We start from the raw sequence: 21,924 nt of genomic DNA, 5'->3' as shown, positions 1-21,924 counted from the left end.
TTAGAATAGAAATTCTGGAATAGTTGAGGAGCTAGTTTAATTTTAAAATTTAAATTGAAATTTATTTCAAATTTGCTCTTTATTTATTTATTTTTTGTCCGACTCGCTCTTTAATGAGTACGTGGTTAACTTGATGGGCAAAACACTAATTCAATCTTTACACCCCACCCCAAAAAAAATTGCAATTTCATTTAAGAAAATAAAACACCACCCTTATTCTCTTGATGGTCTCACCACTACCATGCCCCCACTACCACGTACTACCACCACCTCTCCACTAACGCCGCCCCACCACCCTCTCTCCCAAAGAAATATAGAGAACTTATTCTTAGAAATTGAACTAAAATGGATTTTTTATTCTTAAAATATTTCATATTGATGCAATCAAAATAATTTCAATCCGTTGATCAAAAATCTATCTGCTTGCTATTTTATGAAATTGACCTGAGTTTGAAATAGAAATCATAGCCCTGGCCTTAAGAAGGGGTGCAATCGGACCTAATTGGTTTGGATTTTTGAAAATCTCAGCCCAACCGTAGGCCCCTTTCCTCAACATAGGCGCAACCCATCCTTAGCTCAAGGCGAATTCAAGCTCACTATTGGGCTCAACCCAACCCAGCCTAAATTGACCTGAGTTACAGAGCTAGGCGGGGTTGGCCTTCACCTTAGAACCCCTATTTTTGTCTTTTCAAGGCTAGGCAATGCCAGCCCAACCATGTTTTTTTACTGTTATATAATTATATATACGGGACCATGCCGAGACATGCTCATTCCGAGAAGGCCTTGTCGAGCTCAAGGCGAATTCAAGCTCACTATGCCAAACTCGCACCACTAGTCTCATCTATTCATCGTCATCTATTTTTATCCCTTCAAAACTTTGAAGGCTGCAAACATTTGGATTCTACTAAGCTAGGTTTTCTCAATTGATTCACGATTTAATAGAAATAGATCAAAGAGAGGAATGAGACATAGTAACAAGAAGAACACGGTGATGTCTTTGACTTAAGCCACCCATATTTTTGTGGCCTTACCTTTGAGTTGAGTCCTTTATCCTAGCTAAGCCCTTAAATCAAGCCAAAAGTAAAATTTTCAATCTTATCCTAATTCCAAATTACTCAAAAGAGGGAGATAAGCGTTAGAAAAATAAGGTTGCAAAATTTGACGTTACCGACTCAGTTACAAACAGATTTACCCTTAAATGAATATGGAAGACCAACACTACTGATGTGGGTTTTATTTTAACTAAATTTTAACACGTATAACCCCTAATAAAATGGCAAATCGACAACGCCATAATTTTTTTTTGCTAACGAGAAACCTCTCAAATCTGCCTAACTTTATTGTTTAGGCCCAAGAATAAACACCGATTACACAATTACACCTAATTTTTAGGCCCAAGGATAAACACCGATTACACAATCACACCTAATTTGTCTAACAAATCAGTCACAGGAGACTCAAACTAAAAACATCTGTCAACTCACAATGACTTTGGATGAGAGAAGCTACACCCAGGGTGTAATGCCATAGCTAGTCTTCATGTTGCATAGTATGATAATTATATGCTCTAAAGTGCTTGGTCCTTTAATTATTCAAATAATGGGATGTATATTTCAACAAGTCTATGATTAATCTGGCTTAATATTCCAACTCCTTTTTCTTTAGAGAGGCAAAAGTTCTAACATGAAAAGATGGAATTGATGCATGTGGCTTAGTGAGGTATATATGGGCCAGCATCCCTTATGGATGATAACACAGTCAATTCAATCAATATCTAAAACTATTACCAAAAAAAAAATCAATATATAAAATAAAGAAACCAAATTTCAAGAATACACTAAAGAGTATATTCTTTTCATTAAAAAAAAAAATTTGCAAGTAAGAAAAAAATTCTGCCACAAAACAAACTATAACTATAGATAGGTTTTCATTGAGTAATCATCTGTTTATCTTTAAAAATTTTCAGGGCAAAAAATTTACTTTTTGTACTTAATGTCCATTGTGTTTACTTCCACACTAACCACACGATATTAAGGGGGGGGGGGTTGAAATTCATTCTCTCATGGCTTAATCAGCATATTTAAATGTAATCATCTTATTCTAAGTCTTTCTACTGAGGAGGGTAAGGAAGATGTGACTCTAAATAATATGGTCCTAAACCCTTAGTAGTAGATGTCAGTATGTCAATCATCGGCTAAGATAGATGGGAAAATAAGTTAGTCTTCACAAAATTATGAAATGAACATTTCTTTTTAAGTTGAAATCAAATCTTTGAATTTTAGGTTACATGGGACTATAGAAGGGTTGCAAGTGTGCAACGACACCTCCGGGAGGTACACCATTAAATTTCGAGAAAGTTTTCTTACACTCGTACAGGGACAATTCACAAACCCCCTATAGGGTTTTAATATTTTTTCCAAAATATCCTCTTAATACCCCTTGCACCAATCTAAAGTGCCATGATGAATGGATTCCCACTGATTGTGGCCTTAGAAAAACTCGATCCTTAAATTTTATTATATCCATTATTTCACATGGTAAAATAGATTAAGGGTGTTAACATTGAACCTGAAACTAAAACCAGCCAATGAGAGAGAGAAAATCGAAACCTATGAGGCAAATGACTTGACAAGAGTGCAAAAGTGGATCGAAACCAAGAACCGTAATCAAAACAAAACATTTGAACCAAATTGAAACTAACCAATTTTGGTTTTGGTTATGACTATTATTCTTCAGTTTGATTGTGAACCGGAAATATCTATTGGTTCTCCAAACCAATTAAAAATCCAATAAACCAAGTATAAACCTAATAAATCATATAATGATAAACCAAATAGAAATCGAACTGAACCAAAACTTGGTTGGACCAATCCCAAATCCATTGCAATAGGAAATCTTTAATAGTCGTTATGGCATCCAAATCAGATTTTGAACTGAAATTAAATTCAAACTGGTTAACCAAACCAATTTAAACTGGAAAACTGAAACCGAAATCAAACTACATAAAGTCAATCCCTTTTGATGATCAGTCTCTTTGCTTCTGTCGCATGAGTTCTGCACCAAATGAGACCAGGAGCTCCGCCCGGTAGCTTTACCGTCGCCGGAGAAGGAAGCCCGCCTGGAATAGGCGTGCTTTAAGAAGATGTGCTATCGTACATCCTGCAGTGCTCCTGATGCCACAGATACAAACACCTCTTACAGCCGACAACGGTACAGATATTGTTCCCAAACCATCACCAGCATATGAGGATATCCCATCATGTCACTCCTTGAAGCACCCTCAATGCAAAACCTTTTGACCACCTAACATCCAAGGGGTGCTGGAAGAACTCAACCTCATAAACTAAACTTACAATGTGAGGAAACCTAAGCTACTATGTGATCGTAACATACCATCACATTTCCGACCTAATGTCTATGTAACCCACTCTGGATTAGGTAGCCATTTCTAAAGGGCTCTCACTCTGCTCTAGGGTGCCAAGTTGGGTTGAGGATCAGATGCTTTGATACCAAGATTATGGTCCTAGAAGAAATCAACCTCATAAATCAACTTATAAGGTGAAGGGACTCAAGACTAGGGGTGAAACAGTGTCGAGTTTCTTAAAACCTAAGCCCAAGCATGTATCCTTTAATTGTACCCGAGCCCGGCCCGGCCTAGCCCAACCTTACCAGGATCTGAAAAAAATCAACACTAACCCACATCATACTACTATATAAAAGTACGTACTCCTTGTCTTTGATATACTTTTTCAAAATGACAAAAAAACCATTTATATCTACAAAAAAAAAAATCTTAAATGATAAAAAAACGCCCGAAAAAATCCCCAAATGACCAAAAACCCCTCAAAATGGAATATGAAACAAATATCATACTACTATATAAAAGTACATACTCCTTGTCTTTGGTATACTTTTTCAAAATGACAAAAAAACCATTTACATCTACCATAAAAAATTCTTAAATGACCAAAAAACACCGGAAAAAAAATCCCCAAATGACCAAAAACCCCTCAAAATGGAATGTGAAAAAAATATCATAATAAATTTTCTATAATTCTCACTCTCTCCCTCTCTAAAAGTGGAGGAGAAAGGGGGAGAGTGGAGTATTAAAAAGGCATATAATTATAATTATTAAGTATTAAAAAAGCATATAATTATAAACCCTAAACCCACTCATCCTCTCACCCCTAAAAATAGAAGGAAAATCAAATAATAATAATAAACTCTATAATTCTCACTCCCTCCCTCTCTAAACGTGGAGGAGAAAGGGGGAGAGTGGAGTATTAAAAAGGCATATAATTATAATTAATATTAAGTATTAAAAAGACATATAATTATAAACCCTAAACCCACTCATCCTCTCTCTCTCAAAATGAAAGATAAAACAAATAATAATAATAAACTATATAATTCTTACTCTCTCTCTAAACGTGGAGGAGAAAGGGGGAGAGTGGAGAGAGAAATAGAGAGAACTATGGAGAATGGGGATGGAATGAACAATTATGGAGAGAGATATACAAAAAAAAATAATAATAATAAACTCTCCATAATTCTCTATTTCTCTCTCTCTCTAAACGTGTAGGAGAAAGGAGAGAGTAATAATTAATTATAATTATTAATTAATTAAATACTAAAAAGGATTAAAAAAAAGGCATATAATATTCCTCCTTAAATCTCTCTCTCTCTCATCCTCTTTGAAAAAAAAAACGTGGAGCACAATGGAGGAAGATTCTCCATAGAGAGAATTATAAATAATTATGAAAATATTAAAAAAGTAAATATAGAGAGATTTATTGCATAAAAACGGTATCTTTCAAATCTTTCATCTATTTAAAAATTTTACTGCATGGAAGAAAGGGATATTTTCTCTCTATAATTCTCTTTCTCTCACTCACTCTCTAAACATGGAGGAGAAATAGGTGTCATTAATTATAATTATTACATATTAAAGGGATAAAAAAAAAATAGGCACAAAATTATGGAGAGATTTATTGCATAAAAACGGTATATTTCAATGATCTTTCATCGACTTTAAAGGTTTTTACTGCATGAAATTCTTTCTTATATATATACAGAGAAGACAAAAAAATCAACTACAATATCTCATGATTTTTCAATTTTTTGTCTCTTACAACAATAGCTCAGAATATTTGCACTCAATCTTTCTCTTATCTTATTTATTAGTAAAGAAACGCTTCACTCTCCTTCATTAGGAAATAGAATCTCTCTCCCCCATGTATTTATTAATTTTTTGATACGTTTCTTATTTTATTTATTAATAAATAAAATCTTCCCTCTTCTCTCCCCTTTATTAGAAAGTAAAATCAAAAATCTTTTTTTCTCTCTCTCACACATGTTCCTATCTCTACCCATCAGAAAGCAAAACTAGAAATATTTTTTTCTCTCTCACACACGTTCCTATCTCTACCCAACATCCGTTATTTCTCTCTCTCTCTCTCTCTCTCTCTCTTTCACACACACACATACATGTTCCTAATCTTTCTCTTATCCTATTTATTAGTAAAGAAACTCTTCCCTCTTCTCTCTCCTTTATTAGAAAATAGAATCTCTCCCCCCCCCCCAAGTATTTATTACCTCTCTCATCTTATTTATTAGTAAATAAAATCTTCCCTCTTCTCTCCCCTTAATTAGGTAACAAAATCAAAGAGTTGTCTCCTCTTTGGTCTTCTCTCCCAAAGCCCACAATCTACTTTAAGAGAGCTCCAAGAGCTCCCTTTCTCTGTTATTTCTTTGGCTCCAAGTAAGCTATTGTAAGGTTTCTTATACAGTTCTTTAGATTTTTCTTTTCCTATCCAATGGTTTAATTTAAGGTATTCATCTTCGCTCATTGATCCTATAATGCACTTCTTATCTTTTAAATTTTTTTTTTTTTTTTAAATCTCAAAATTTTTTTTTTAATCCATACTTTTTAAATGTTCGATTTTCTTCGTTCATTTATGGGTTTATCGTATCTAATGTTGGGTTAACCCTCTAACTTGTCTTAGGTATGAAAGGACCTCAGGGCTTCATAATCCTCGATCGGTTGAAGAAGTCTTTAAGGATTTCAGATGAAGGCACGCTGGGACAATCAAGGCTTTCACCACTAGTTGGGTTTTGTTTCATTGCTTCTCTCATTCTTATTTTGATGATTTGTTGCTTCATAGGTTTTGATGTTTATGTTGTTTTTCTTTTGCAGATGTTGAGAAATTCCTTCAATAATGTGATCCTTGTGAGTTCTATTTCTTATATGGGATTGGCGGGGTTTTGGTTTTAAAAAAGTAATAGTGACTACGATATTAATTTGGTTTATGGATGCTGTTAAATTATATATTTTGAGTATTTGAGGGTTGCAATTACTAAGGTTTCACTTTAGAGTTGGTTGGATCTCAGATTCAGAGATATCTCTAATTCTATCCCTTATTTTATTTTCATGCAATCCGACCAACTCTTACTTCTCTTTGAATCTTAAGTTCCCAACAACCACCGCTTAATTGGAGATTCAATTGAGCACGTAGAACTTATATTAGATGATCTAATAATTTCTAATGGACAAACTTTTTATACTGGATGCATGTGATTGCCTCTAGATCTGTTTGAAAAAAGAAAATCATTTTTGATTACACAATGATGAAATTGTGATTGTGATTGCAAAGTAAAAGAATCTATAAAAGAAAAAGTTGAGACTATCAAGCAAACCATTAATACCAAGAATTAATATGTTCTACAAGTCTTTCAATCATGTTCAATTGATTTTATATTTTTGTGATATGCTCTCTTACATGAAAGCATTACATTGTTGTTTTTATGAACCTTATAAGAAAATCATTTTTGATTACACAATGATGAAATTGGTGATTGTGATTGCATTATCGTTAACAAGCTTCTGAATTCCAGATTTCTCTGGTTGTAACCAAGGCTATAGAAAGAGCTTAAAAAGAAAGTGTGTCAATGTCGTTCCCTCTTCAGAGACTCCAAGATTGTTTTCATCCACATTCTAGGTTCCTAAACTAAAGAACCCATCCTCGATAGCTTATAACTAAATCTCTTAGAGAGAGAGACAGAGAGACATTTTACTAAAGAGAGGCCTCTCTCTTACCATTGATTATCTAAAAATATGTTGTAATTGTTTATCATTATTTGAAATTTAATAATCATCTTAAATTATTAATTGCTTCAATGGATATCATATATGATAGAAATATATCTTTCTCTCTCTCAACCACATGCATTTGCACGTGTCCTTTTACTAATATATATATATATATATCATACTACTATCAAAAAATACGTACTCCCTGTCTTTGGTATACTTTTTCAAAAGGACAAAAAAATCATTGACATCTACTAAAAACAATTTCAAATGACAAAAAAACCCCTCAAAATGGAAGATGAAAAAAAAAATATTATTTCTCTATCTCTCTCTCTTTCTAAACGTGGAGAAGAGAGGGGAAAGTAATTCTTGCTATTACTCCTTAAATCTTTCTCTCTCTCTCTCTCTCTCTCTCTCTCTCTCCCATATAAATCTCTAAAATTATTTAATAAAAAAATAACAAAAGAGGGATATAAAAAAAAGTGGAGCACAAAGGGGGGGGGAGAGAGAGAATTAAATCTATGGAGAGAGATATACAAAAAAGCTCCTAAAATCTCTCTCTCCATATTTAAAACGTGGAGGAGAAATGAGAAAGTAATTCTTGTTATTACTCCTCCTTAAATCTCTCCCTCTCCCTTTCCCTCTCTCCATCTCCATATTTAAATCTCTATAATTATTTTTAAAAAAAATCCCACTCATCCTCTCACCCCTCAGAATGGAAGATGAAAATAATAATAATAATAATAATAATAATAATAATAATAATAATAATAATAATAATAATAATAATAATAATAAAAAACTCTCTATAACTCTCTCTAAACATGGAGGAGAATGGGAGGAATAATCATTAATTATAATTAGTAATTATTGCTATTACTCCTCTTTAAATACTACTATCAAAAAGTACGCACTCCCTATCTTTGGTAAACTTTTTCAAAAAGATAAAAAAACCATTAGCATCTACCAAAAAAAAAAAAAAAATTCAAATGACCAAAAAACACAAAAAAAAAATTAAAAAAAATAAATAAATTCAAATGACCAAAAAACACCTCAAAATGAAAGATAAAAAAAAAAAAAATTATTTCTCTCTCTTTCTTTCTATTTAAACATGGAAGAGAAAGGAGGAAGTAATTCTTGCTATTACTCATCCTTAAATCTCTCTCTCTCTCCCTCTCCCATCTAAATCTCTATAATTATTTAATAAAAAATAACAAAAGAGGGATATAAAAAAACATGGAGCACAAAGGGGGGGGGGAGAGAATTAAATCTACGGAGAGAGATATACCTAAAAAAAATATAGCTCCTAAAATCTCTCCCTCCATATTTAAAACATACAAGAGAAATGATAATGTAATTCTTGCTATTACTTCTCCTTAAATCTCTCTCTCTCCTCTCTCTCTCTCTCCCTCTCTCCACATATTTAAATCTTTATAATTATTTTTAGAAAAATCTCACTCATTCTTTCACCCCTCAAAATGGAAGATGAAAAAAAAAAAATAACAATAATAAACTCTCTATAACTCTCTATCTCTCTCTCTCTCTAAATGTGGAGGAGAAAGGGGAGAGTAATCATTAATTATAATTAGTAATTCTTGCTATTACTTCTTGTTAAATATTATAATAAAAAAATATGTACTGGCTTGGGTAAAATTTTTCAAAAAGACAAAAAAAAAAAAAAATAATAATAAAATAAAATTCAAATGACCAAAAAAACCAAAAAAAATTTCAAATGACCAAAAAACCCCTCAAAATGGAAGATGAAAAAAAATAACAACTTTCTCTCTCTCTCTCTCTCTCTCTCTCTCTCTCTGTATAAATCTCTATAATTATTTAATAAAAAAAGAACAAAAGAGGGATATAAAAAACACATGGAGCATAAGGGGGTATTAAAAAGTATGTACTCTCTGTCTTTGGTATACTTTTTCAAAAAGACAAAAAACTAGTGACATTTACCAAAAAAAAATTCCAAATGACCAAAAAATCCATCAAAATGGAAGATAAAAAAAATAAAAATTATTTCTTTCTCTCTCTCTCTCTCTCTTTAAACGTGGAGGAGAAAGGGGGAAGTAATTCTTGTTATTACTCCTTAAATCTCTTTCTCTCTCTCCCTCTCCCTTTCCCATATAAATCTCTATAATTATTTAATAAAAAAAAATAACAAAAGAGGGATATAAAAAAAGTGGAGCACAAAAGGGGGGGGGGGGGAGAGAGAATTAAATCTATGGAGAGAGATATACTAAAAAAAATAGCTCATAAAATCTCTCCGTCCATATTTAAAACGTGGAGGAGAAATGAGAAAGTAATTCTTGCTATTACTCCTCCTTAAATCTCTCTCTTTCTCTCCCCATATTTAAATCTCTATAATTATTTTAAAAAACATCCCACTCATCCTCTCACCCCTCAAATTGGAAGATGAAAAAAAATAATAATAAACTCTCTATAACTCTCTATCTTTCTCTCAACATGGAGGAGAAAGGGTGAGTAATCATTAATTATAATTAGTAATTTTGCTATTACTCCTCTTTAAATTCTCTCTCTCTCTCTCTCTCTCTCTCTCCATTTTTAAATCTCTATAATTATTTTAAAAATAAAATCTCACTCATCCTCTCACCCCTCAAAATGGAAGATGAAAATAATAATAATAATAATTAACTCTCTTTAATTTTCTCACTCTCTAAACATGAAGGAGAAAGGGGGGAGTAATCACTAATTATAATTATTATTATGAAGTATTAAAAAGGATAAAAAAAAAAAATAGGCATATAATAATCCACAATAGGCATGGACTTCATTTCCCTAATCGTGGGGGATAAAAATAGGGAGATTTACAAAGACAAATATGGAGAGAGAGAGAGAGAGAGAGAGAGAGAGAGAGAGAGAGAGAGAGAGAGGATTATGGAGAGTGGGGAGGGAGTGAATAATTATGTTGAGATTTAATGCATAAACACGGTTTCCCTAAATTCTCTTTCATTGATTTTAAAAATTTTTACTGCATGAAATCTTTCACTAATAATATCATTACTTTTCTTAAAGTATCTCTATAATACACTATCCTTCCTTATATATACCACAAAGAAGATAAAAAAACAACTACAATATCCCATAATTTCTCAATTTCAGATTTCTCCCCCACCATGGCGGTCTCTAGGGGTGTCAACCGGTCGGGCCGGTTCGATTTCGATCGGGCTTAATCTGGCTTGAAGACTTTCGAAGGCTACATCGTGTCCGCTCATTTAACTAATCGGGCTTAGTTATTGAGGGCATGGTACACTTTATATTCGGTCAGTCGGCCTCGGGCTATAATCGAGCTGCCTTAATCGGGCTTTAGTCGGGCCTTAACTGGGCTACGGACATGTTTAATGTTAAACGGGCTTTAACCGATTTTTAAACGGACCCTCTTTAAAATGTGCTCTTATATTCCGGCCCACTCATGCAAGCCCAAAAAAATGAAAATAAATCAATAAATGATACCAAATATAACCATTATTTAAATGTGAACATGTCTTTACTTTTTAGTTTTTATTCTTTAATTTGGGGGGTAAAATAGGTATTCTACAATCATTAAAGGGTCGGAAAAAGTCGGTACACAATAGGCCGGTCTCGGTCGGGCGTTATTCGGTCTGTCTCGATTGGGCGCCCGATGGTCCAAGTAGCAAAACCGAGACCGACCTTTTATAAATGGGCTGGGCTCAAGCCCAACACGTTTAATAAATGGTCCGGGCCGGGCCGATCTATAAACGGTCAGTCCCAGTCGATTTAGTCGGGTCGGGCCACGAATTGACACCCCTAGCGGCCTCATTCCTCTCCCTGTGTTCTTCCCTTTTCTGCTCAATTTCAGATACTTCACATCCACAAGGTACGGTTGCCAAACTATAATTTATTATTATTATTTTTTTAATTGAGAAATAAGTGTGTTTGTAGTTATGTTGGAATTTGATTTAGCGAGAACCCTTGCTATGCTCATAGCTTTATCTAAATCTGTAATGTTATTTGTTTGGTGCAATTAACTGGAGAAAATTATTTACATTAAATCTTCTGATATGTCAGGGAATGATTGTCTCTAATGCAAGTTATATGTGTATTAGAGTCATGAGAACCATGCTCTTATTCATTTTCTCTCATCATTCTTAGAATTGACTCTATTTTCTAGTTGAATATAGTATGATTTCAGAGCTATAAAACAATATAAGAATCTTGAATATCAGAAATCAGAACTAGAGTTTTTGCCTGTGGACATGTCTTTAATTCATAGTTGTATAAGTTGAATTGACCCTCGTCTGCTCTAAATGGTGGGAATGGACAATAAGGTGATAGTGATGGTTCATCTTAATTGGGGTATTTGATTGAGGAATTTTTTTTTCAGTTTTTTTAATAACATTTTGTATCTTTTTTTTTTTTTTTTTTCTCTTCTTTATTATTGATTTGTTGATTTTTAATTTATGATAGTATTTTGAGGCAACAGAAATTGGTATGATGGCTAGTTGTTTGTGCATTCCTCTCGTTATAAAAATTAGGTTACATCAGTACCTATTTGAAAGAAGGAAAACGTCAAAATCTAGCTTTTGGATATTAATTTCCCATCAAGGGCTCCCCAACGCTATAGTTTTGCCATAAGCCACTAAAATGTTACCACCAAACTCAAATGGAAATTTTGTTAAGGAACTTGCATTGGAAAATTCATTAAAATTTTATTGAAAAACTTGATTTGTAAATATTTAAGTAAAAATTGCATTTTAGTAAAATATAAGTGATTTTGGGAGTAATTCCGTGAAAGTTTCTTCCATACAACATTCTTTTTTTTTTTTTTTTTTGGAATCACGTTTTCCACCAGGTTATCAACCACCAATCTACTCACTCTAATTATTCTCTTTGTGTAAAATTAGAAAAAAAATATTTATGGGTTAAAACTTAGTAGTACTTTCTAATAGTAGAAATATATAAAACTCGTGGGTTAAAAGTAATTTCAATCTGCCACTTAACGAATGCCCCCACTTGCAAGTTTGCTAGTGTATATGTATATATATATATATATATAAATTTATATATTTTTTAATTTTTTATATTCATGGATTTAATGCACAGTATGGAATCAAGTATCTAAGTCCATATGATAGCAATACATATCAGCATGTATCGGATGGTTTTGCCCTCTATTGTTGTTTTTTTTTTTTTTTTTTTTTTTAATCTCATGGTCTGTATCGTTTCATCAATATGGAATCAATCAAGTATCAAGATTGATGTCGGCTAATACTGATACAAATCGCCCAACACAGCTAATCCAATCTCAATTCTTAAGACCATGTTTGTAACCTTAAAACAAAAATGGTAAATTACAACTGAGTTATGGGATGTTAGAAAAAAATTATGTTTTAGCATATCATGTTTCATATATTACGTTTAAGGTATAATTGGAAAATCAAGTTATGATTTGGGTGAGTCACCCAAGTCAAATCAACATTTTGGCAAACCTGATAAAAAATCATGTAGGCTTGATTAGGTGAATAATGAAAATACTTGGTTATGAATCGTCATAATCAAATAAGACTTAGTCTTTTTCCCAAGCCACTATGAACTAGGTGAGTCTTGTCAACTTTTAAAGGGCAAGAGAATGCTCCAATGGTCCTGTAGCTTTTACTCCAATGAGGGACCAATGAGGAGGTGCATATGGGCATCAATAGGGAGAGGGGGCATCAGTTCACTCCCCCCTCTATATCTGGGCATAGGGATTGTGTGAATAGGAATCGTTCTTTTCTCCTTTATTAAAGATATATAAATGACACTTGGATACTTGACTACTTAGTATGTTGACTTTTTGAGTTTTAAATGAATGTATCTAAATATAATATAACTAAGGGAAAAAGATCCTTGCCAGTTTACCACAGATAACACCCAAACTGAGCAAGTGCGAAAAGGCCATTTTTCCATACCCTCGAGCTGAAGATGCTCCTGCACGCCTCCTCCAAAACTGAACCATTTAATAAATGGTTTCAAGGTTTTGGTGTAAATGGTTCGGTTCAATTTTGGTAAATGGTTTCGATTTCAAATTTACATCCGGTTTAAAAAGGAGTAAAAAATAAAAAATACGACTCCTCGAAACCTAGACTCCCTTCTCCGCACTTGTGATTGGATTTCGAAGATCATTACTCATGAGCCTCACATGCAAGTGATGTTATTATGATGACTTTCATTAATGTAAATATATTGGAAGGGTAGTGAAATTACAAAAATACATACACTGAGATGCAATTTTTAATCATCAAATTTAATTGGATAAATCATAAATGGGTAAGGCTGTGTTTGGTAACATTTTTGGACCAGAAATGACGTTTTGTATCAAAAACAGAAATTTCAGTTTGTGTCAAAATACCTTTTTTTTTTTTTTAACAAAACTAGAACGACAGAACTACCTTTTGTTTTTCCGTCAATTATCGTTTCTACGTTCTTTTTTTTACTTAAGAAAAAAAAAAAACACCATAAATGCACCAAACAATTTATTTCATTTTTTTGTTCCCACAGAATGATAAACTCTAGAAATGTTTTTATGGAACGTTACCAAATGCAGCCTAATTATTTTCCTATATATATATATATATATATATAAAAGTCAGGGTTGGGTTGGACTGGACCTAGGCCTCAATTGGGCTTGAACCAACCCTAACCCGGATCAAAGCGGGTTAGGGCGGATTCAAATTGTCAGGGCCAAATTTTTCATACCCCCCTACCCAAGACTATATCAATATAAATCGATGTGGGATCAACCCAATGAGATCGTAATATACTCTTTGCCTGGACTGTGAACTCTCCAAGCTCGTTTTAAACGCAAACTCCCAAACTATTGACAAACGAATGGCAAAAAACTCGTTCGGCATGACTTTGATGATTAAGCACATTTAAAATAGGACTACATTTTTTTTAAACAGAAGATTAATATGGACTTGCTATGAAATCTCCAGATCAACTTCACTCAGGTGGAAACTGGCAGCTAGGGTTTGAGCTTGAGCATCAGAGAACTAAGTTATGAGTCTCAAGAGGGATCAAAAGGATGATCAAGGACTGCAGGGGAAGTTCTTGAGCCTGAACTTACAAAATTAGAGAGATGAGGGTAGGTGGATGTCGGAACGAGTGGGCTTCAAGGTGACCAGGACGTGCAAATTGAGTATCCTTTCGATGAGTACCTGTTAGGATTTAACGAGCTTGTAATCTTCTCTTCAGTGACTCTCATTCTTCTTCTTTTCTTTGGTAGATCTATGTGAGGACGAATAGGATCAATTTGTCCTTCCGACGAGTGTCCATTGGGTTTTAAAGAGCGATCTTCTCCAGTGACTCTTTAATTTTGTAAGATTAGATTGGAAGACTAAAGACTAGGCGCAGTGGTTTTAATGGAGATGAAGAGGGGGCAAAGGACTTTAGGTAAAGGGGAGAAGGGTCCATGCAGTACTAGTTAAGGGGGTCAATGGGCAGGGTTGGGCTAGGTTTTTAAAACCCTACCCAAACCCTAAGGTCTCTTAACTCAACCAAAGCCTTGCACAACCCTAGGTCGGGCTAGGATATATCAACCCCATGCCAAACCCTGTTGGGTTTAGCGCAACCCAGTCCAACCCTGATGGACCCTGATTAGGCTAGGCTAAACCCAATCCAGCGATTCCAACCCAACCCAGTACCATTGGTTACTTGGTTGCTTGATCTTGATGTATTGTAAAGGCAAAAGACCAAAGTTTTCACTATACATACTAGGTAAATATTACGTACTTGATTCTAGTTATCCATCTACTGATGGGTTCTTGATGTCGTTCAAAGGACAAAGATACCATCTAAATGATTACAGGAATAGATGCCCCAGGACAACAATAGAGCTATTTAATAATAGACACTCTTTTGTTAGAAATTCATAGATCACAACTTTGGTTCTTTGAAGAAGCGTTTTTCAATTCTCAACAAAATGCTATGTTTTCCATTGAACATTCAAACATGCATCATCAATGCTTGGTGTGCACTTCACAACTTCATTTGGGAGGAAGAAATTGCAAATGAAAATTTTAGGGAGTTGTGTGAAAATTGGTGGAATGAGCACCTTGAAGAAATTCATGACTATGTACCACTACCCCATATTAGTACAAGCCTAGCAGAAAGAAGAAGAAATGTGATTTCCAAAGGTCCTCTAATCCTCTTGATCCATACAACCTCTAATCCTCTTGATCCATCTTTTGTAGAATGTTTACTTCCAAAGGTCCTCACGGGAATTGATGGTTCATCACTACATACAATCCTTGAGGATGTGGAAATATAATGTGATTTGTTCTATTGGTCCATACAAAGCTCTAGGTGCAGATGGTTTTCAAGCATGCTTTTACCAGAAATTATGGGATTTAATCAAAAAGGATGTTAGGCAGATGGTGAGACATTTTTTTTTTTTATTACTGCAACCTCCCCTTCGAGGTGAACCATACACTGTTGTGTCTCATTCCAAAGAAAGACAATGCTGTTAGATGGAAGATTTTAGGCCTATTAGCCTATGCAATGTCTCTTACAAAATCATTGCAAAAATTATGGCCAACAGACTCAGACAGTACTTGCCAAAATTTATATTCCCATTCTAAGCAGCTCTTATTCCAGGTCGTCAAATCTCACCATTGCCCATGAAATATTCCACTATTTAAAAACAGAAAACAAAGGTAAATTGGGATATGTGGCCATCAAATTGGATATGTCTAAAGCATATGACAAAGTGTAGTGGGGTATAATACGAGCCATATTTGAATTTCTAGGCTTCGGGGAGCATTGGAATTATCTAATTTCTTACCTTCTCTCAACAGTTACTTACTCCATTAAACTGGAAGAATCCTCTTTTGACTACTTTAAACCTTCTAGAGGAATCAGACAAGGTTGTCCTCTTAACCCATATATGTTTATTACAATCATGGAAATTCTCTCCCATGGCTCCTTCTCTACACGAGCAGGCGCTGTTTTTATCCAAAAAAATCAAGGACAACATGTGAGTCTAAGAGGTATATCAAGCAGATGGTGGAAGTTTTTATGAAAACTACAAATCCACCCCAAATTCAAAATATTTTTTTGGCGAACCTTATAGAATGGAATACCAGTTAAAGAAATCCTGGGACAATGGCTAACAATTAATAGTTCTTGTGTTTTTTGCAATAAGAGTACTGAATCCTCCTTACATTTATTTATGGGTAATTTACAGTGCCATCCCCTGAAAAATGCCAGTATTATAGAAACACCCCCTCTTTTTCACCAAATTAGACTCAGACCCCCTACCGTCAATCTCTATTAAGTGATGCTATGAAATGACACTTTAGCCCTTATAATGCTTGGATTATTCGAGCCCTTTTGTCACTCAAACAACTATTTGGATCCATCCAGATCTGACCCGATAGAAGTTCCCATCGTCTCTTAGATCCCGTCTCCCAACCTGAAACCAAGGAGGGAGAGAAGAAAGAGGAGGAAAAAAACTTGAAATGAAAATCGAAATGAGAAGAGATTATTGCAATAGCATATGGTTCTCTGTCTTTGCCTCTCTTTATCTCTTCCTTCTTTGGGTATTGGTAATTTCTTTGATGAACATAATTCTATGGACTATCGACCACCGAACGCTCCAATTTGTCAAATTTCTCAACCTAATTGGATGAAAGAACCTATATACGATCTATCGATGGGGCTTCTTCCCATTTATGTTCTGTCTTGTTTACTTTATTTTGTAAAAATGGAGTTGAATTTTGTTCTTTCGTTGGTTAATTCTGCTTATTAATGGCAATTTCTCTTCCTCATTTTTAGATTCTTTAAGACAGAATACTTTCTTCTTTTTTATGCGATCTTGAACCCTCAATCAATTCTCTTTCAGGATTATTAGTATGAGCTTGTTTCGATAATGAACATCTCACTTTCAAAAGCTTGAAGCCCTAAACAATTTCATCTGATCTAATCATGACCGTCTTGATTATCTCACTTTTCAAAAGCCTAAAGACCTAAACAACCTCATATGGTATAATCACGTTCATCTTGAGTGATATGCATTTTCTCTTTCATAGACACTTCCAAAGACACTACGAGGCTAATGTCGATCAAAAAGCAGAATTTTCTCTAGTTCATGTCCCCTAAAACCAAGTTTTTTGTGAGGGGTGGAGGGTTTTAACGATTATTTTTTTATCCTAATTTTTCCGAATTGCAGTAAACGACCCCTTTGTGATGAAGGCATGGGCAAAGACGTAGCTGGAGAACAAGCATGTCAAGTTCCCTACTGTTGGCTCAGCTAGTTACACCCATTCTCTTGGCTTGAGCTTGATCTTTTAGGGGAAGGGCTTGGAACCCGCTGTAAGAGGAATGCACTCTTGGTTGATGACCTCTAGGTGAAGCCATGGTTGAAGCGGGTGAAGATTTCACTGTTTCCAGTGCAAAAGAAATGGATTGAAGTTTGCAGATGAAAACTTCAAACTCCAGGATTCTTCGTGTAAATTCCAGCAGAACAGGCATAGAGATCCATGTTCCCAGATTTTGCATACATACATCTCAATCAATGCATAGGCCCAATATAAACTCAAGACTCAACTAATTTTGCATTACATAAACTTTTATACTTCTATATCTTCCAAAATCAAGAGCTCCAAGATGAGCATAAACAGAAATTTGTGTTTCAATTTGAATCTAGCTCCTTCTCCCCTGATCTCTTCTCCCTTCTTCATTTCAGGTTGGGAGACAAGAGACGATGGAGCTCCTCTAATCGGATCAAATCAGGATGCTTTGGGAAAAAGGGGCTTTGAATAACCTATTTCTACAAGTAATGAGGGCAATTTCGATACTTCACTATCTTTAAGGGTAAAATAGTATTTAGAAAAAAAAAGAACTATTGATGTCAACATTCTTAGTATATTCTGTAACAGTGACTGACGGCAAGGGGTTTGAGTCTTATTTGGTGAAAGAGAGGGGGTGTTCCTACAATACTAGCATTCTCCAGGGGATGGCGCTGTAAATTACCCTTTATTTATTAATTATAAATTCTCAAGGCACATTTGGGCAGCAGGACCTCTTGGATTAAGATTACAGAATATCAATGCAACTTCATTCTGTGAGACGATAAAGTATTTATTTCATCAAAAAAGTCTTTCAACGGACTCCCTACAGGAATTGAACTCAAGGTTAAACACATGACAAACCATTGAGGTTACCGAGAGGTTGGTATGTTTCCACAATCATCAACAAAAGTACAAGGAACCGATCAAAATAATAAACAATTGAAAACATACGAACAAACATTCAGCATTACCAACCCATGAAAATAGAAGTAAACTTAAGATTGAAAAATATGAAAAGATGCGTACCTTGGAGGGGTGACATAAGATTCCACAATTTCTTACACTCGATGAAAAGGAAATACCCAAAATGAATCAGCACTCTAAAACACTCGTCGTAGAAGCCCTCCAATAAAATTGAAGACTCAAATACAGAAGAAAAAAAAAAAATGATCCTGTCTTGCTTATTAATGGAATTTATAAGCCCTTCACTGGTGGTTTTTATTTTTATTATGGGAAAAGGTTGGGTATGCCGCCGATATCAAGTATGCTAGCACCCATTGTGTCTATCTTTCTCTTTCCTTTTCCTGAAATGACCCTCATATCCTTCCTGAATGATACTCCATCATGTGTTCCTATTGGTGCTATCCGCTAGCATACTTGATATCGGCGGCATACCTATCCCTCTCCCTTTTATTATATATATATATAATTTATTATTTTTTTAATTTTTAATTCATTTAACACTCTTCCCAGTTCCCATTGCTCTCCGTAACAATGATCTTGATCATTTAAATATGGTATTAATGGAATTTATAAGTAGGTATTATGGTGGGAACTGAAAAGGCTGAGGAGTGGACATGGGAAAATGGAAGCGCCACCACAATTTATTCATATAACACTCTTTCCAGTTCCCATCGCTCTCTGTTACAATCACCTTCACAAGGTAAAAATGGTGTTCATAACTTGGGCGGGTTTGGTAAGAAGCTTGGATGCAGGATTTTGACATTTGAATTCACAAATTGAACCCTCTCAGATATGATTCTAGCTCAAAAACGATGCTTCCTTCCTTGCTTTTTTTGCAGATTTGAGGAGTGGAAAAGTAGAAAAGGGCGCTGGAAATCCTGAATCTGCGTTTTCATTCTCTTTTTCTCCCATTTCGAAAAGCCCCAGTTTCAGATTCAATCTCCAATATGAAATCTTCCGTTATGTTAGTTGGGAATCCACAAGAAGAAGACCTAAGAACCGGTATCGGCATCCGAAACGATCTTGCCAATCCAATACCGATGGAAACCTGTCATGGGCTGAAGTAGGGGTGTCAATTCCTAAATCGAACTGATAAAACCGGCCGGACCAAACCGATAACAACACGGACCGAACCAAACCGAAGCCTTATTGGTTCGGTACGGTTTGGAGTATTGCAACCCCAAAACCAAACCGAACCACACCGGAAACCGGATAAACCCGAAATCAAACTGAAACTGGCTCAAAACCCAGACCGAAACTGAAACCAAACCGGTAAGAAACCGAAACACTCCAAAATTCATTAAAAAAATCAAAATTTGCATAGTTTTGCATACATTTGTATGGAAAGTCGAATCCAAACTGGACCAAAAACCAAAACCAACCTGGTTACAAATCGATTTAAGAAACCGAAGACAAACCAAAACCAAATCGCACCGAAATCGAAACCGAAACCAAACCAAAACCGGAATTTCCTTATTGGTTCGGTTTCGATTTCAGCTTTCCCACACAGAAACCGACTCAACCCGGATCAAAACCGAACCGGATTGACCGATTGACACCCCTAGACTGAAGTCACTGAGCGGTGCGAGTTGGGGCGGTTATCACTTGGGTAGGGAATCAGGATTTTTGGTTTCTAAATGTGTGTGCCTAGATGTTCTTAGCGGTTGGATGCTCACTGCACCGATGTAACAACTACTGAGGATGTGGACTTAGATTTTTTACAACCTACGGATAGTGGTTGGTGGGAAATGGGATGAAGGGGTTACGGGTTACCACCGAGAAAGTTCAAAAATGCTTACTAATAACTTCTTACTCTTACACAATCACACCGTAGGACTGTCTCATTTTCTATTAATGTCTAAAGTAGGGGTGAATCCGGTCATGCTGGCTGTTGGGCCCTATTTTTTAATACCTTAACCCAACCCAAGGTCCCTTAGCTCAACCCAGGCCCAAGCTTCCCAACCTAACCTTAGGCGGGGTTAGGATATCATAGCCCAAGCCTATTCATATTGGGCTCAACCCAATCAAACATGACACTAATTGACCCTGATTGGCCCAGATTGCGAGGCTAGGGGAGGTTGGCCTTAACCTTGGTAACCCCTATTTTTGTCATTTCAAGGCAATGCAAGATCAGACTAGCCTTGTGTTTCTCAACTCTATGTATGATATTACTATGCATACAATTTATATATAAAGGGCCAAGCTGAGTTGGGCTCAGCCCAAAGCTTTAGCCCAAGCCCTGTCGGCTCTAGACGGGGTCAAGCTCATTAGGCCAAATTTGCACCACTAGTGTCAAGTTATTCATTCCCGTCTTTTATTTTTTTTACCCCTCCAAAACTTTGAAGACTGTTTTTCCCCTTCAAAATGTTGAAAATTATAAACATCTAGATTCCATGGAAGCCAGGTATTCTCAATCTAGTCACTTTCTTCAAAACCAGATGACTCGAGAGAGAGAGAGAGAGAGAGAGAGAGTAACTCTTATAGACGTGTCTCATTTTTTTTTTTTTTTTTTCCCATTATTTTTAAGGGATTGAGTTCCCTGTCTAACTACATAGCTTACACTAGTGCCTCCGCGTGTATCTCTCTTCCCCCCCTCCCCCCTCTCCTATGAAATGCCATAACTAACCCTTATCATGGGGGAGAAAGATGCACACAAGGAGGTACTCGCGTATGCTATGTAGCATGATATATAGTGTTCTTTTACCCTATTTTAACTAAGGGAGAATGTCTAACTCGTGTAACAGACCAGTCGCGGGAAAACTTGAACTGAATACGTTTGTTAACACACGACACTTTTGAACCAACTGAGCTACACCTGGGTTGTATCATTTCTCTCTTCTCTCTTCAAGAAATGATGTCTCTACCCCTTAGTGATTGATCTATTAGGGGCACACATTGGTTCTTGCCTACCCAGTAAACACCTTTCCTCTAAATGAATTAAAAGATAGCTGTTAGCAGAACCAATTTGTTGCCAATTTTGACTACATGTACAATCCATTTGGCCCTCAAATTGCACACGAAAATTGAGTCTAAAAAAAAAAAATCTTAATAAAGATAAACAAAGCTTTATTATAGAGAACTTGTAGTAATCATGGATTCTGAATTACACGATTTAAGAAGCCATAAAGTGGAATTGGGCTAAATAGTCCTACACGTCGAGGACCAAACCCTCTTGACAAAAAAGTTAGCCAAACTATTTTCCTTCATTGGAATAAAAGCACAGAAACATAATTCTAAAGAGGATGCCAATTCTATACTGTCTTCTTACCAAAAAAATTGTGTAATATATTAGATAATAAGAATCACTATAATTGATGGATTGGAGCATGAGGCTGTTGTCATATTCAATGATCAAACGGTCCCAACTATGCTTTAGCTCAAAGGATGCCTGACTAAATCGTCACTGCTTTGTCCATTAGAATGGTTGGAAACATTGATGTTTCAGAGGCTGCATGTAGTAACTGCCCTTAGAATTGCGGAAAATGAACCCAAGTCCTCTTGTGCTTCCAGATACCAGGGATGCATCACAATTTAGCTTTATCATAGATGGATGCCATAAGC

Source organism: Macadamia integrifolia, chromosome 5 (genome assembly GCF_013358625.1).
Source record: "Macadamia integrifolia cultivar HAES 741 chromosome 5, SCU_Mint_v3, whole genome shotgun sequence".
Classification (NCBI taxonomy): Eukaryota; Viridiplantae; Streptophyta; class Magnoliopsida; order Proteales; family Proteaceae; genus Macadamia; species Macadamia integrifolia.
The sequence above is the reverse complement of the archived record's forward strand: the minus strand, read 5'-3'. Positions refer to the sequence as shown.